The 15548-nt window shown below is 38.2% G+C and overlaps 1 pseudogene; it reads right to left on the bottom strand.

Annotated features, from left to right (window-relative positions):
- Positions 1–4447: 4447 nt before the first annotated feature.
- Positions 4448–5013, bottom strand: LOC130882509 (translocon-associated protein subunit delta-like; annotated as a pseudogene).
- Positions 5014–15548: the final 10535 nt, after the last annotated feature.

Below are 15548 nucleotides of genomic sequence, written 5' to 3'. Positions count from 1 at the left end.
ATTGGCCTTTGTCTGACAATGAGTCTGTTGGAATAGTATAAAGCCTGTCAGAAAAAAAAAAAAAAGGCTTAATTCTTGTCCCACTTTTAAAAAAATAAGAGTTTACTGAATCATCCAGGATACTGAGAATTTTCAATGTAGGAATTCTTCAGATGGTAGTTTGTTGATAAGAAAACTACTGAAAGTTTTATTTTGGATATATCTTCTTCAAAAAAATTGTCCCCTGCTCCCCATGTGTAGCTGCTTAAAACCGCTTGAGGCTTTTCTCTTCAACCTGTTGCAGGAACTTCTTCCGCTCCTTCAGCCAATAGCTGTTGAGATACCAGCCTGTTAGGGCGTGGTCTCTCTCTCTATAAAAAAGCAACAACTGCCCTCTGTGCTCTCTCTCTCTGGCTTCCGGCTCCGTTTCCTACGACTAGGCTCCCTTCCTGATTGTGCAGAGGGCTGTTGTCTGGGACGGAGATCTGTAAGTTTTTCCCCCTTTAAATAAATAACCATTTTATTAATCATAATTCCAAACTGGTGTGGGATTGCTTGCGAGTTATGCCTTCATCAACCCTGTGGACACACCAAGTAATGAGGGGGATGCTGTGAGAGTTACAGATTGTCTTTATTATGGGGATTCAAGAGAAATGGGGTTCATAGATGAAATGGGCTGATTGATAAGAGAGAGCTAGCCAATAAGAAACCTAAGCCATTGACCAAACAATTGTAACTGATATTAAGCCTCAGAGTGGTTATTTCATAAGCCACTGTGGGGACTGGGTGGTCAGAAAGAAACCCATCAAGTAGAACCTGTGGGATGGGGATAAAGCTCCATTTGCATCAGGTGCTGGCCTGCGCTGCCTCTGTGCCTATACCTGCTAAACACAGTTCTCATAGTGTCCTGATTAAAGAGGAGAACTTTGTGCACAGAAAAAGGTCATGTCCATTTCCATTCAAAGCTCTAACAAGCATTTACTTTCAGTTTTTAGCAAGCTATGTCATACAGAAAACTCTAGAAATCTATAGGATTCCTTCCTCCCTCCTTCCCTTCCTTCTTTCCTCCCTTCCTTCCTTCCTCCCTCCCTCCTTCCCTCCCTTCCTTCCTTCCTTTCTCCCTTTTTTCTTTCTTTCCTTTCTTTCTCCCTTTTTTAAAATTAATTTTTATTATGGTGAGAATACTAGTAAGGAATTTTAACAAAATTTAAGTGTACTCTGTAATAATGTAAACAGAAACTTATGAGCTCTATAAAATGTAATCTCCTTGTACAACTAAATTTTATTTCTACTGGGCTCCATATTCCCCTACTTTTAAAATTCTATTTATGGAGTCTGTCTATTCTAGGTACCTCATATTAGTGGAATCCTGCATCACCGGCCTTTTTGAAAAGCTCTGGTGTATTTCACCTATGCATCAATATTTGTCCATATTGCCACAATTTACAGATTTCCTTCCTTCAAAATATGGAATAATAGTTCAGTCCATGAATATAAAACATTTTCCCATCTATGAGTATATAACTTAGTGTAGCGTGAATCATAAAAACCTTGAGACAGATATTGGGGTTCAATTTGAAGAGCAGAAAAGCAAAGTGGCTAAGGCACTAAAGAACTCTTATCTCTAAATCTTCAGATTGAAAGAGAGCAAGTTCCTGTCTCATATTGCCTTATATACCTCTCTAGTGCTGGGATTAAAGGATGCACCACCGCTGCCTGGCATCTATGGCTAACTAATGTGGCTGTTGGGATTAAAGGTGTATGCCACCACTGCCTGGCCTGTATAGCTGAGTAGTGAGGCTGTTTTGCCTTCTGATATTCAGGCAAGCTTCATTTATTAAAATACAAATGAAATGTCACTACAACTTGGAAAGAAGTTTTGGCTGTCATGAGTCATGAATCATGCTAAAATGAACATAGACTTTGATTATGATTTCAATTCTGTTTGAAAAAATACTCTAAATATGATTGCTAGATCATATAGTAATTCTTGTTTAGTTATTTTAGAACATACCATATTATTTCCCATGCCATATTATATAAATTTCTTTCCAAATCTTCTATCTTTTTCCTTTCTTGTTTACAATTTTACAAATTGTACATATGTTTCTCCTGGGAAAACTATCAATTTCAAGTTTCCTAGTTTATAAGCAGTGAAGGAAAAAGTGGATTGTCTCTCAGCTCACAGTTATTTATATATTTTAAAACATAAGGTTGTACAGCACTCCATAATTCTCGGGGTGGCTCAGGTATAATGCAAAAATTAATGTGTGGGTAATTTTATTTGTAGATATATCATTTCATTTTAAGAATCTTGTTTTCTTTACTCACAAAAATTTCAAGAACTTAGAGTAAGGAAGTAGACTTGTTCAAATATTTCTTAAATAAAAACTTTCAACTCTATGTGTTATATAAATATTAAGAGATATGAAACTTTGTCTGATTACCTGACTTGTATGATAAATTTTATAAAAACATATGTAGTCAAAACATGATAAAATAAACCTTGTCTTAATGTTTCATTGGCAGGACTAGCTAAAGTTCACTTGTGTTTAATCTTTCTGTTTCCAAATGAAGAATAAATCTCTTTTAGGCATGATAATGTTAACATATGGTGTTTTTTATGAAATAACCATGACTATGTAACCCCATTCTCATGTTAAGAACTGCTTATTTTTATCTTAATAACTTATGCAGAGTAGATCTTGAGTAGGTTTAGTAAAACCTCAAGTTAGATGGAATGACTTCCAGATGCGTTTAGACACTGACCTTTATTATTCCTTTCATCTGCACTCTGAGGATTTTCCCACCTCCATCCTTTTCGTGTCTCTGTCCTTCCCCGCATGGTGGCTCTTTCCCTGGTACACACCAGTATTTCTTGAACTGTCCTTTCATCCATTTTCCATCCTGCTACCCTGCACAGACCTTCTCCTCCAGGAAGATAACTCATCATAGTCTAGATTTTCTCTTCTTCATTTCTTTTATTTCAAAACACATCTGGCTTGTTCCAATCCTTGAAAATATATGTGGTAAATTGTTAATAACTAACAAAAGATTTATAACCATAGAGAGATGTGAATTTTAATGAGACATCCCTATATATACAATTTAATTGAAATAAATTTTGGCCCCGTAGTGCTATTTCTGCCATCATGGCAGACTCCTTGGGAAGATATTACTGATTAATAGCCCAAACCTTTATGCAGCTGGTCTCCTTAGCAACCACTGCTGTAGGTCATGGTGTTTCTTTCCATTTTTTTTTAGCAAGTCTAAACTCTGACAGAGATCTGGAATCAAGACTTTTCACATAAAGATGTTAAGTGGAATTTTTCTTTTGAATTTGAAATCATGTATCTTCGGATACATAGGTAACTTCAAACCCACCTAGCTCAACCTTATAGAATACGAAACCTATGTCAGTTTATGTGGATGACACAGGGCACAGAAAGTTCTTAATATACCATTTTGTTAACTCCTCCTCTTTCCTAAAGACGGAGCTAAAATGTGCGGTTAAAATACAAACCTCTACACAGTGTTTTTGTGGCTCCTAACTGGGTGTTCAGAGCTGCAAGCTGTTGAAAACTTTAAATGAGTGGCCATTGTCCCTGGGCTGCAGCGTCAGTGTGGCTCTGGACTGGATCGTCATTGGCATGGGAGTCTTCACTCAGCATCTCTACAGGCTGCACAGTGACAAAAGCCTTTCAGAGGCTGCCTTTCAACAGTCAACAGTCTGAGCTCTGTCTGCCATCAGGAAACATGAGAATAATCAGAGAAAATTTCCCAGGGAGTCGAGAGGACACTGAAGGTAGCTTGAGAGCAGGTGTCTTTGTTGGATTATTTTAAGAAATAATAATAATAATAATAAAGGTGTCTTTAATCTTTGCTGGATTAAAGGATTGGGCAGTAAACACATCCCTGGGTGCAAATGAAAACCTAAGGAACCTTTTATTTCTGATGAAAAATTAGTATATTGGTAGTTGGTGAATATAATTCTGAATTCTTCAGGCAGCAACCCATTCTATCAGAGCACAAAATTCAACTAATGAGGCCGCAGTCACAGATCTATTCCAGCGAGCAAGAGTTTTCCTTCATTCTATCTAAGGTTTCTTACTGCTAAAGGCTTGACTCTTAGAGAGGTGTTGGAGCTTTGTGATATGGGAAACAATTAGAAAGGCAAAGCCTTTGTCTGAACAAAGACAGAATCATCTCCATACTGACACAGAGCACTCTTATCTAAGTCATTTAATTTTATACCCAAACTTATGAGATATATATAGGTTAATTTACTTCATCTTAAATAATCCATCTATTTACATAACATAAATCATATGAACCAGTTAAATAAAACTATAATTCATAAAACAGTAAAACTAGATGAATATGTATGGACTTATAAATATTATACGGCCTGTGGTTTTAGGGTTACTTCAGCATTTTTTTTTAAATGTACTCATGACAAATAGCAACTGTTCATTGAAAGAAGCAACAGAAGGCTGAGGATGCTGCCCTCAGGCCTGGATGTGGCTCTTTGCACTGAAGGCTAGGTAATAGATCACTATGCCGATCACTGCAGCCAGCACTTCCGTGGAGACCCAAGGCCCATTCCAGGTGCCCCGATGATCCACACTGACTGTAAACAGGGGTGGGATGATGGAAACGTCCTCATTATTTCTCTGAGCCTTCCTTAGGAGGCTGTAGGACTCTTCATCGAAGAATCTGACCTCATAAGTGCCTGCGTGGGCGCTCTTGTGCTCCAGGCTCCATGAAACCTGATATCGGCCCACATCCTGGCCCCGGGTTACAGGAAACTGTTTTCCACTAACGTCGGCATAAAGAGCCATGTTCTGGACCCTGTTCTTGCAAGTCAGTGAGATCTCCACGATGAATACGGTCTCTGTAGAAATGACGGCATCTGAGGTTGTATAGTAAGAAGGGGTGATCTGGGGCTCCTGGCAGGCTTCTGAGTAGCAAGATAAGCTGGACAGCAGGAGTAGCGCCAGGGCGCCGATAGATACCATCGCCGCCATCGCCTCTTCTCTGCGGAAGGGAAAAGAGAGCAAGCCGCCCTGAACATGCCGAGCTGAGGAGGAAGCGCGACGCGATCTCAACACCCAATCATGCACAGTTGGGCTGGGCCGGGACTGGTGACGTTGCTGGCGGCAATGACGTGTCCACTTCCCCGGCCAGAGTCCCAACCGGTGGCCTTACTTTAACATTCTTATCCGACTCTTCAGCAATTCAAGTAGAATCGATGTGAGAGTAGATAACTATCATTTTGTAATTTTTGATTGGCACATAATACTTGTGTATAAATATGCGCTGACTATTGTATATATTCTCTTTTTAGATAGTCCAAAATCACTTGCTAGAGATGAGGAATACAAGCAGAACAGAATCAAAATGAAAAGAAAGAAATACCACACATCCATTACCTGACTCTATCCTCACATCATCACAGTCTGTGAGTATTTTATCTCCATGTCAACTTAATCCAAACTCTAGTCCTGCTATAGTGGTATCTAAAAAGCAGGAATATTTATTAAGTCAGTTTTTCATCAACATCTAATAAACACTCTAACTTTTGTTTTACTATTTATACCTACTTATTTACCTTTTATATTTTAAATTATCTAATTTCAGTAGTATAACTGAAATATTTCAAATTAATTATGTGAAACTTAATGTATTTATAAAATTAAATCGTGAGATAGATGTGTCTTCATTTATTCAGAGCACTTTCAATGTACTTTATTATGTATATTTTAAGAATTCCTCATTCTGTTCAATAATTCCTGCTGTTTGTTCTATGCAAATATTTAGTTTTTAATATTTTAATATGAAAATATATTTTCTCTATCACCTTTAAATTGCCTCCCAAACTCCTGCACACTGTTGGTACAATTATTAGTGCAAATAAACTCGGAGTATACTTTGGATGGTGTTTACAGAGCTTACTCCAATGCATAGACTAAACCTTCAAACACTTTGCCTGTAGTTCCTAAGACATAACCCAGCATAATTCATGGGCCTTCACTGGGATGTTCAGTTTTCCTGGCTTAGAGAGTTATAACTAATGGCTAAAATTGGTGGGCACTTCATGGCCAATTAAAAGTGAACGGAAAAAAAAAAAGTGAAAAGGAAAGGAAAAGACATGTCTGCTCCTAGATCCCGTGGAGGAGAAAGTTTATTATAGGTATTCGGACGAGCAGAGATATCTGGGAGAATCCAGAGTGCTTATAACCATACTGAGCAGGGCCATGTTCACAGACATGGAGGGGAAGGCAAATGGGAAAAGAAGAATCAGATGCAGCATCTAGGAAGCTAAAGGTACTGAAGGGAATGGTAACCAAAATGTCTGGATTATATCGAGAAGTGTCTCTGGAGTAAGGGCAGCCCAGTCCCCTGACTGGAGAGTTCAGGGTAGGCAGTAGGGTATGCAAGCCATACCCTCTAAAGGGTAGGGACTGAGGAATGCTGAAAGAACCTGGTGTTCACCAAGGTCTGTTTTGATATGTTAAATAAGCCCCTCAGCCCTTTGTAGGGGATTTGAAATTTAATAAAAAGTAGATTGAGATCCAGAGGTAAGAAGAAGCTACTTCCCCTATATAAATCATATAAATGATTGACAATGGATCATAATAGAGAGATACACTAGGACAAAGAACTGAATAAAACTATACTCAAAAATGCACAAATAAAGACAACCAAAATCACAATTAATCAGAGTATTAAAGTCAGGTGGTTCATAGAGGAATGGTGTCAGAAACTAATCTTCACTGGAAATGCTCAAGAAGACCCATTCCAAGGTGTACCTCACTGATGTCCTAGGAATTTCTCAATACAAATGAATTGAAAATGGAAATTAAACATGGAATTCAAGGAAAAGGATCTTGGGCTTTAGCATTCAATAAAGTTTAAGAGAAGGGTATAGGATTTAAGAACTACTTGTAGGGCAGCTGATTTTCTAGGCTATTCTGTCTAATACAAAGGCATGCTATGTTCAGACAGGACTGATGAAAGACAATAGACTTAATCTATAATATCAGTGTGGTGTTTAAAAGGAGAATGGTTCTCATAGGCTCATAAGTTTGGATATGTGGTTCCCAGTTGTTGGAATTGCTTGGAAAGATTAGGAGGTATGGCTTTATCGGAGGAGGTATGTGACTGGGGATTTCAAAAGACTAGTGCCATCCCCAGCCTGCCTCACTCACTCTACTACTTGTGAATCAAGATGCCAACTCTCAGTTGTTTACACTGCCGAGTCTTTATGCCTTTGGTCTGGCTCTGTAAACTCCAATCCTATGAAACCTTGTCAGTCAAATCAAATGCTTTCTTTCATAAGTTGTTTTTCTCATGGTATATTATCTCAACAATATAAAAACAACTAAAAACAGCAAACAGTATTTAATACCTCAAGAAAAATTCTTAAGATGATTAAATGTTGCCTTTAAGTATATTTGGCTAATTAAAATATTTATTTAAAACATCTTAATGAAATGTTTGGTAGATATGCTCTGTGTTAAAAGTAAAGAGGTTGTTTGGGTTATACATTTGTTAACTAAGTAAAAAGTAATTGTGACTTAGAAAGTAGCATTCCTGGCATACTTAGAAACTTACCCTCCTTTTCTTTCTTTGCACATACACCTCTCTCATCAGTCCTGCACTTTCGAGCCTGGTCACATCTTGTAGACTCTGAGGAACTGAGAGTGCACATCATATACCTCACAATGAGAATGTTCTGTCCATTTGTGACCCAGGGTTGTGTTGGGGTAGAATGCCAGCTTGGGGTTTATGCAATTTAAAAATAACAGCAATAGAAACACATTATAAGCTAAATTTTGGTGATTCATATATTGTACTTAACTAAACAAAATTTGCAGATCATAAATCTTAGTGTACCTCAGAGACCCTAGGGAGGTATTAGGTTATTTCTGTGTAATATTATGTAACAATTTTCCTTATTGTAAGTAGAAATTATAACCAGTTTGGACATTCAAAAGAAAAATCAGCAGAAGCAGAGAAAATATAGTGAATACTATATTACAGAAGATGAATAGATTTGAACAAACAAGTTTTTTTACTTATAAAACACATTTTTTTTTCACTCAGTAAAACCCAAATTAAGCAATGTTAATTACTTGCCTTCTACCCAGAATATTTCAATTTGTTTTCTATAGTATTACATTATTTTGGTACCTGAACTGAATGCATAATAGAACATTAACTCCCTATGGTAAATTAAGGAAGAAATCAGTATAATAATCCTTTTTGTGGAGGAGGAGATGAAAGCAGTTATGCAATCCATTAGTGAATCATATTTACTAGAGTCCCAGAAGGAGTCTTCAGTTAAAATTCAATACTTTCTTCTTAGCATGTACAATCCCTTAGAAATTAGGTATATTTTGAGTGAAGCATTTTGTTAGAGGAGGTTTTGCAAACACATAGCAGGTAATATTTTGTAATCTTCCTTCCTATCCTATACTCTTGCCATTTGCTTGCTGTAAAATCCTTGACCAGGGACTGGTAAGATAACCCTACTATTAATGTGCCAGGAGTGTAGGTTTGGTGTTCAGATCCGTAGGACCTAAATAAATGCCAATAGACCTGGTAAATCTCTTCTAATTCAGTGCTCAAAAGGCAGATACAGGGATCACTAGAACATGCTAGCTAACTATACCTACTAGCTGTATGGATGAGATAATATCCTGGTAGGGAGACCCTGCCTCAAAGGGTAAAATAGAGAGTGATCAAGAAAAATTCTCATGTCAACCTTGAACCCAAACATTCATGCACACATGTACACACACACACGCACACATAGCATGTGAAAAAAAGATAAGCAATCTTCAGATGTAGACATAAAGAAGATAACGATCTGCTATAATAGGATGAGGGTGTAGTAGGTTCTGTCAAGTACTGACTACCTAAATTGAAACATAAGCACATCACATGTTACTCCCATATCATGATCACTGACCTTGTGAACCTTAGCTGAGGTATTGGTACTAAGGAAATGAGGCACTCAGAAGTTAACTGCCCCTATCTCATACATATACAATGAGAAATGCTATCATTGCCAAAAAGCTTCAATATTCATTTTAAAGTCAGATGATTAATTTGAAACATGAAAACTGAATATGATAGAAGAGAAAGTAGGAAGTGGTCTTCAATGCATGGGCTTGAAGACCACTTCCTAAATAAAACACCAGTAGCACAGAAACTGAGAGCAACAATAAATAAATGTTTTCTCCCAAAACTGAGAAACTTCTGTAAAGCAAAGGACGCAGTCAATAAGACAAAAAGTCAGCATACTAAATGGGAAAAGATCTTCACCAACCCCACATCAGACAAGAGGACTGACTGTAGTAAGGAGGTCACTTTTTTGTTCCTGGATACTCAGCCTCGAAATAATCACTCAGAAACTATATTATTTGAGTCACTGCTTGGTCAGTCACTTAAGTGTATTGCTAGCTAGCTCTTATATCTAAAATTAACCCATTTTCAGTATTTCATATTTTACAACAAGGCTCTTGTCCTACCAGTAAAGTTCCAGCTGGTGTCTGCATCTTCTTGTCTGGTGACTCCATGGCGAATCCCTGACTCCACCTTCTTTCTCCAAGCATTCAGTTTAATGCTCCCACACCCACCTAACTCTATTCTGCCCTGCACAAGCCATAGACAGTCTCTTTATTCACCAGTGGTATACACAGCATAGAAAGTGAAACCCCATATCAACTGATCTCCAAAATATATTTTGAAAAACCTCAAGAAATTAGGCATCAAAATTCCAAATAATCCAGTTAAAAATGGGGTACAAATCTAAACAGAGTATTCTCAACAGAAGAATCTCAAATGGCCAAAGGACACTTAAGAAAATGTTCAACATCCATATCCATCAGGGAAATGCAAATCAAAACAACTTATACCAGTCAGAATGGCTGAGATCAAAAACACCATTGATAGCTTATGCTGAAGAAGATGAGGTGTAAGGGGAACACTTCATCATTTCCAGTGGAAATGTAAACATATGCAACCACTCTGAAAATCAGTATGGTGGTTTCTTATAAAATTGGGAATCAACCTACCTCAAGACCCAGCAATACCACTCTTTGGCATATTCCCAAAATATGTTCATACATCCTACAAGGACATTTGTTCAACTATGGTTATAGCAGCATTAATAGTAATAGCCAGAACCTGCAAACAAACTAGATGCCCTTCAACTGAGTAATGGACAAAGAAAATGAGGTACATTTTACAATGGAGTACCACTCAGCAGAAAAAAAAATGACTTCTTGAAATTTGCATGCAAATAGATGGAACTAGAAAAAAGAAACCATCATGAGTCTTCACCCAGACCCAGAAAGATGAGCATAGTATTACTCGGTCATAAGTGAATACTAGCTGTAAAGCAATGGATATTGAGTCTATAGTTCATTATCCTAGAGAAGCTAATTAACAAGGAGAACCCTAAGAGAAACATACATAGATTCCCCCTTGGAATGGAAAATAGACAAGATCTCCTGACAAAATTGGTAGTATGGGGGTGGGGGAAGAAGGAAGGGCAGAAGGGGAGTAGAAGGGGAGAAGAGGAGGGGGAGGAAAATTTGAGAAAATGGGATAGTCAAGATGGGGGAAGGACAGAAATGGAGAACCAGGAAAGAGATATCTTGATTGAGGGAGCCATTGTGGGACTAGAAAGAAACCTGGCACTAGAGAAATTCCCAGGAATCCACAAGGATGACCCCAGTTAAGATCCTAAGCAATAGTGGAAAGTGTGTCATAACTTGCCTTGTTCTATAGTAAGATTAATGACTATTTTAAATGTTACCTTAGAACCTTCATCCAGCAACTGATGGAAACAGAGGCAGAAACCCACAGTGGAGCATTGGGCTAAGCTCCCAAAGTCCAGTTGAAGAGTAGGAGGAGTGAGAATGTGAGCGAAGAGGTCAAGAACATGATAGGTACTCAGATTGAGACATTCTACTTCAGCTAATGGGAGCTCACCAACTCCAGCCAGACATGGAAGGAACCAGAATAGGACCAAACTAGACCCTCAGAATGTGGCTGGGGCAGACTGCATGACCACTGGAAGTGGCACTAGGATTGTACTGGTTTTTTAGAACCCATTCTCTTTTAATAGATACTTTTATTCAGCCTAGATATTGTAGGGAAGGACTTGGTCCTTCCTCAAAGCAATGTGCCTTACTGGGGAGTGGATGGAGGATGGGGTAAGGGGAAGATGGAGGAAATGGGAGGATGGGAGGGAGTGGGAACTAGGATTGGTATGTAAAATAAAAAATAATTGTTTTTTAAAAATAGAAATATTAAAAAACAACAAAAAAGAAAATGTGTTCATGAACATCAGTAGTAGTTTTTATTGATTTGACAATTTAAATGTCTGCAAGTAAACATGATAAATACAACTTAGAGGAGATATCAATGGTCTTTAGGCTGTCATCTCTGTCATTTATTGCACCTTTTGGAAGTTGCTTGATGCCACTTCCTGTTTACTCAAGTAATAGTATTTCCCTCCTCAAGTCTTTAATTGGGTTGAAGACGAGATTGTCATAGTTTTTTTTTCCTCTCATTACTTAGTCAAGCCATTTCTAATATAAGATTTAGACTCCTTAGGATAGGATAACTATTAAAATATTTAGCATATCTTTCTTGCTTCATGCTGGTTGTAATTCTATTTTTTATTCTTGATATTTGTTCTTATTGTATATAATTATGTGTTAGCCTTACAACTCTTTTACTTAGACAAAAGGGGAATGTGCTGTGGAAACTTCTTCAGCCAATAGACTTTAAGATTCTGGCCCATGTTGTGTGTGGTCACATGTGCTATATGTACAGATGCAAAAGAGTGTGTGGCCCTTTGGCTGCTGGATCTAGTTCCAGTGGCCTGCTCATGCAAAGACTACTGATTTGTGAGCTATCCCAAAAAAACAAAAAACAAAACAAAAAAAACCTTTATTATACTCCATTCTGAGCTAGTATGTGACTATTTTATTATAAGCTGTAACAACTCCCCTCTGCTGCCATAAGAAAGTCAGGACCGCGAGGGGTGCACCCACCCACTGAGATGGTGGAGCTGATCTAAAGGGAGCGCACCAAGGTTAGCTGGATGATGGAGCATGTGATCAAACTGGACTCCCTGAACGTGGCTGACAAAGAGGGCTGACTGAGAAGCCAAGGACAATGGCACTGGGTTTTGATCCTACTGCATGTAATGACTTTGTGGGAGCCTAGTCTGTTTGGATGCTCACCTTCCTAGTCCTGCATGGAGGGGGAAGGACCTTCCCACAGGGCAGGGAACCCTGACTGCTCCTTGGACTGGAGAGGGAGGGGAAGGGGGATGGGGGAACTGGGAGGGAAATGGGAGGAGGGGAGGAGGTGGAAATTTTTAATTAAATATTAAAAAAAATTTAAAATAAAAAAGAAAGCCTTTCTGTTGATGGCTGAATAAGGCATCAATTTATAAAAATAGCAAAATATCATTAGGAGTCATTTTATTGCTAATTTTTTATAGCAATAGCATTTGGATTTATCCTAGTCAGCTTTGATACCTAGTCTCTGCTTCTTGGCCACCAAAACAGTGTCAAATATGGTTTCTTCTTGTAAAGTGGACCTTAAGTCAAATCAGACATTAGTTGGATATTCCCAGAAATTCTCCGCCACCATTGCCCTAGCATATTTTGCAGACAGGACAAATTGTGTGCAAAGGTTTTATGGCTGTGTTGGTACCAAAAAAGTTTGGTAGCCTTCTGAGTACCTTCTTACACCAAAAACACTAGAACATAGGGGTGAGTTTTGGTATAGGCACCAGCTCAACTTCTCCATGAATAAACTGCATGGGTGCTGTCACTGGCAATAGGAACCTTGCTTTCCATTTGCAGAGAATAATCCATTGTTTTAAAGTAGCCTGGCAGCTATCAAATTTCTTACTGTGAAATTAATCAACTAGATGCAAATAAGAAGAAAAATAGGGGAAAAAGAAGAAAAACAAAACAACAACAAACAATCCTTCTATACAATGGTAAATGTTTATCCTAAACTAAAACTTTTATAGAAGCTTTGAGTGCACTAATGCATTTTGCGTAACATGTCCTTGGGTTTGTTAATTTGTTCCCATTTTATAACCTTCACATAACTAAATGAAGAAAAGTTTATCTTAGAGGTACTCACACAAGTACTTATTCTTTATTACCTGTGTTTGAACAATACAGAAATCAGCTCACAATAGATGTAATGGAGGTAAGTGCATGCTTCATTTCCTTGATGGCATTGATACCTACAGAAATTGTGCTAGCCTTGAATTTGGGTAAAAGAAAATTATAACACTATCTTAAAGATAGTCAGAAAGAGGGTCAGAAATAAAGTACTATTTTCATAGAAGAGCAAAATGTTAACATGAGTTACATGGCATGGGTGGGAAAAATGATAAAAACTGACATGATGATGTTTGAGATCATTCATCACTAAGGCTCTACATTTAAGGTCACACAGTAATAATATTAAAGATTAAAAATTATATTCTTAGATTTTCTTTCATATAATAATCAATATTTTTGTATGGCTTGAAGAAAATGAAACCTGAATAAATCTTTCTAATTGTAATGCAACCCTTTATGCATTCATGTAGCACAAAATGGAGGTACAACAAAGAACAACAACAAAAACCATGTTTATTCTATTGCACCTCCATTTCTTTCTCTTACTCCTCTCTCTGGAGAAAAATAAAATGGATTGTATACAGAATGATGACTTTGAGGGGCAGCAGAGTTAGCTCAGGCTCCAAAGTGTTTGCTGTGCAAGAACAAGAACCTAAGTTCGTGTCTTCAGCACTCACTTAAAAAGCCAAGACATATAGTGTATACTAGAATCTCAGTGTTGGAGAGGTGGAGATAGGAGGATGGCCTGCTTCCCTAGCCAATCAGCAAATTTCAGGTTCAGTGAGAAGTTATCTCCAAATAGGATGGAGTCCCAATGAAGAAAGAAAACACAGTGCACATCTAGGCTCCACTTCTAACCTACTAATGTTTGGATTATCCCGGACTCATTTTGTTGGTATATACAAGTGATGAATGGCAACCATCTAAGCAGGATGCATTCTACCAGGTACACATTCATCGTGTTTAGACTCTGCTCTTAGAACAAGAATCTCAACTCCAAATGCCCTCTATAAGAACTTGAGGTATAACTGCTGTTTATAAAAGATACTAGGATTAAGCAATTGGTCTTCATCCTATGAAAAACTATTTGACAAATTCAAATTATGGACAGAATTTTTCATCTTACTAATAACTGTGATTTCCATATTTACCACTAGCTTCAAAGCTCAAAAGTCATAGAGATGCCCCTTTCTTCCGTTCTTTTCCATTTCTGTCCACTTTCTCAAACCACCTTGACATTGGTTCACTCAGTTCATCACTGTGCAAGGGCAGTAGAGAGAAAGCAGAGAAAACTTATGAGATCCCATTCAGAGCATGGATTCTACTTTAATTTTGGTTGGAGAACTTAATCTCTTTTAAGCAAAGTCTCATTTTCCTGCTTCATCTCCATGTGTCCCCCTAGCGGTAGGCTACATGCTACTAGAGAACCAAGCACGAAGTGTCCCACATGCTAAAGGAGTCTTTCTTTTTTTTATTAATTAATTAATTTATTTAATTATTAAAGATTTATGCCTCTTCCCCGCCACCACCTCCCATTTCCCCCCCCTCCCCCAATCAAGTCTTCCTCCCTCCTCAGCCCAAAGAGCAATCAGGTCTCCCTGCCCTGTGGGAAGTCCAAGGACCACCCACCTCCATCCAGGTCTATTAAGGTGAGCATCCAAACTACCTAGGCTCCCACAAAGCCATTACGTGCAATAGGATCAAAAACCCGTTGCCGTTGTTCTTCAGTTCTCAGTAGTCCTCATTGTGCGCTATGTTCAGCGAGTCCGGTTTTGTCCCATGCTTTTTCAGACCCCGGCCAGATGGCCTTGGTGAGTTCCCGATAGAACATCCCCATTGCCTCAGTGTGTGGGTGCACCCCTCGCGGTCCTGAGTTCCTTGCTCGTGTTCTCTCTCCTTCTGCTCCTCCTTTGGATCGTGAGACTTCAGTCCAGTGCTCCAATGTTGGTCTCTGTCTCTGTCTTCTTTCATCGCCTGATGAAAGTTAATATTCAGGAGGATGCTTATATGTTTTTCTTTGGGTTCACCTTCTTATTTAGCTTCTCTAGAATCACGAATTATAGTCTCAATGTCCTTTATTTATGGCTAGAAACCAAATATGAGTGAGTACATCCCATGTTCCTCTTTTTGGGTCTGGCTTACCTCATTCAGGATAGTGTTTTCAATTTCCGTCCATTTGTATGCAAAATTCAAGAAGTCATTGTTTTTTACTGCTGAGTAGTACTCTAATATGTATATATTCCATACTTTCTTCATCCATTCTTCCATTGAAGGGCATCTAGGTTGTTTCCAGGTTCTGGCTATTACAAACAATGCTGCTATGAACATAGTTGAGCATATACTTTTGTTGTATGTTAGGGCATCTCTTGGGTATATTCCCAATAGTGGAATTGC

Source organism: Chionomys nivalis, chromosome 1, assembly GCF_950005125.1.
Source record: "Chionomys nivalis chromosome 1, mChiNiv1.1, whole genome shotgun sequence".
Classification (NCBI taxonomy): Eukaryota; Metazoa; Chordata; class Mammalia; order Rodentia; family Cricetidae; genus Chionomys; species Chionomys nivalis.
The sequence above is the reverse complement of the archived record's forward strand: the minus strand, read 5'-3'. Positions and strand labels throughout refer to the sequence as shown.